This window comes from Pteropus alecto, unplaced genomic scaffold, assembly GCF_000325575.1.
Source record: "Pteropus alecto unplaced genomic scaffold, ASM32557v1 scaffold201, whole genome shotgun sequence".
In the NCBI taxonomy this organism is placed as follows: Eukaryota; Metazoa; Chordata; class Mammalia; order Chiroptera; family Pteropodidae; genus Pteropus; species Pteropus alecto.
Genome location: NW_006430503.1, coordinates 111,742 through 115,127, shown reverse-complemented (window position 1 = coordinate 115,127; position 3,386 = coordinate 111,742).

The following is a 3,386-nucleotide window of genomic DNA, read 5'->3' as shown; positions in this document are numbered from 1 at the left end:
ATAATGGATTTTACATAAAGTAGGAATTGGAACATGACATTCATTCCATTAAGAGATACAGAACTGAGTTGAGAATTATGTTCTTGCAGCCACATGATTTTTAGATTTGAAATATGTTTTATTCACAGCTCAGGTTACTCTAAGATAACTAACTCATCCTTAGGTCATATTTGAACTTGCTGCTGACACATCATTATGGAAATCACATTATGTAGGATTTTGTGAGACCAAGTTATCTGAATGAAAGTGATTAGAAAATGTCAAATTACCAAAATGAGAAAGAGCTCTCTTGAATTTTCCCCAAAATTACATACTGAATAAGATCACCTAAAAAAAAAAAATCCCTTTTTTTACCATTTTTAAACTCTTATTTTTAAAAAAAAAAAAAAAAAAGGCATTCTACTAGTACTAGGCAGCTAAAAATTGTGTCAAGTTCTAGAGCTGATTCCTTTATACAATATAGTTCTGTAGAATTATAAAATGATGCAAGAAAGGTTTTTTCCTCCAACTTAAATTCTTAGCCTGCAATAATGACTAGAATGTTGGAAGCTATCTTTATATTTAAATTTAAATAATACCCAAAACTGCTTGGTAAGTAGTGTATGCTCAAATACTTGTTGACTAAGATTTCCCCTTAAAGTTTTCCCCTTAAAATTTATCAATTAGTAATATTTTTCTAAACTTTGTAATTCAGTTCCAAGATGGAAGATATATACAACTGCAAATGAAGTATATATGTAGTTCGACTTCAAGGAAATTTTAGTTGAATGAAAATAATGTGGCTGTCTTGTTGCTGGTAGGTTTCATTATAGTCAATTTCAGTTTTTATTCAATGAATTTCCTGTTTGTATCTATAACTTGCCCAATGGTCTATTGGTCTCCAAAAGTAGGGATGGTAATATTCCCTCAGTGCAGTACCTGATGATCATTGATTGTGACATAATTGTGGAGAGAGTTAAAGTATAAGTTCAGAGAACATTCTTGAAGTCAGTGAAATTTCAGGATGTGGAGGGGAAGAATAAAAGAATGTGTTTAAATTAGAGCTCTGCCCCCTAAATTCTGACAGATGTTTCCTTGGACAGTGTACCACATGACTAGGAACACACCACATCCCTCAGGAGTGCTGGGCAGGAAAGACTGAGAACCCCTACCTTAACTGAAGAGCATCTTCCCCATTTATAGTGTATAGATTGAGAGCACAGGTGTAGGCTGACCAGGTTCAAATCCTGGCTCACCACTTACTCTCAACATGCAATGCTTAGGACACTGTCACATGATAAATATTGTTATTGTGAAAAAAATGAGAATTTTTCTTACTAGAGCAATATAATTTCAGTTTAATTCCGACGAATATTTATTTGTGAAAACACTACAATGTGATTCCATTCGAATCTTTCCCTGTGACTTTGACCCTGAAAGATAAAAAAAACCCTTGCAAATTAAAATGATTTTATTTGATTTATATGAATATATATGTGCCATTCTTCCGGTAGCCATCATAGATATAACCAACTCCATGCAAATGAGTCAAAAATTGGGTCAAGCAAAATGACATAGATGATAGAGGCTTTGTTCATCTGCTCTTGTGACCACATCAAGTTGTGACAGAAACATGGAGCAAACAGCACGCAGAGTCGCCTGGGGTCTAGATGAACTGAAGCCCTACAACTACAGAGGGAAATAAATCACCTTGCAGTGCTGGGAGGTAAGAGGGGCAGTGGCGAGGCTGCCTGGTCCAGAGCATCTTAGTGGGTTAGAGGCTACGGCAGCTGCAACTGGGCCAACTTAAAGGGGCCGTGTCCACAACCAGACTTTAGTGGTGATGGACTTTCTTACCTTAACACCAGCACCGAGTCGACTGCTCGGGGGCATCAGGGACTTAGAGGGGGATGCTAAGTTGTCAGAGCCAACGGGCAGACACAGCTTTTTCCCAGACAGAACTGCTAACAGTATCTATTGTTACTCTGTTGAGCTCTCCCTACTCCCAGTGTGCAGATACCACCATAGCTGAGACATCATCAAACTGGATGTGGCCCTACCCAAGCCACATCCAATTGTATCTTCACGAGTCCTGTGCAATTTGCTGAGCAGCGCCAGCAATTTGCTGAGCAGCGCCAAGACCCACACTGGTGGCAACTGGAGGAAGGACCCAGGCAAAACTCACTCTGTACAGAAATGCCAGCGGTATCCATTTCTTCCTCTCTTGAGCCCTCCCCGCTCCAAGTGTGCGGACACAGCGCCGCCATAGCCATGACATCATCAAACTGGATAACAGAGGTCACTCTATCCAGAAGATTCCCTAAAACTCCACCTCCTCCACCTCACCGCCCCATCCAAGCCACATCCAGATGTGTCTTCACTTAGGTTTCCCTTGCTGAGCAGCGCCTAAACTCACACTGGTGACAGCTGGCCTCAGTTCCTGGTGTGGCCTTTTGAGGCAACTATAAGCAAAGCATCTGTGGATTACTGGCTGAATCTTAACAGGTGGCCCAAGAGGGGCACAGGCTGGGACTAAATTTGGCCTTCGTTTGAACCCCTCTCCAGTCTGTGCCACTGGACACCTACCACACAAAGCCACACTAATAAGACTGGGAGACTTAGTAGCATTGCTTAGTACATAGAAACAGACAAAGAAAGGCACCAAATGGGAAGAAAAGAAGCAGAAACCATATGAGAGAACAGAACAGAGATCCAGGAATAATGGAGTCAAGCAATCTAACAGATGCAGAGTTCCAAACACTGGTTATAAAGATGCTCAATAAACTTTGGAGAAGAGTAGATGAATTCAGTGAGAACTTCAACAAAAAGATAAAAAACAAATGGAGATGGAAATTATAAAAGGGAACCAGTCAGAAATGAAGAACACATTATCTGAGATGAGTATATTAGAATAAACAGTGAATAAAGAAGATGATTGAACCACCGATATAGAAGATGAAGAAGAAAGGACACCCAATCGGAAAAGCAGGGAAAAAGAAGCTAAGAATATAATAATAACTTCAGAAGTCTATGGGACAAAATTAGATGTAAAAACATCTGTGTCATAGGGATACCTGAAGGAGGAGAGAGAGGGAGAACAAGAATTTGAAAAACTATTTGAAAAAATGATGATGGAAAACTTCCCTCACCTGATGAAGGAAATAGACATAAAATCCAGGAAGCTAAGAGAATCCCATAAACCGAGGCTCCAAAGAGGCCACCCCAAGACACGTCATAATTAAAATGCCAAAGTAAATACAAAGAATCTTGAAAGCAGCAAGAGAAAAGCAGTTAGTTACCTACAAGGGAGCTGATTTCTCAAAATAAACTTTGCAGGATAGAAAGGCTTGGTACAAAATATTCAAAGTGATGAAAACCCAGGATCTATAAGAATACTTTATTCAGCA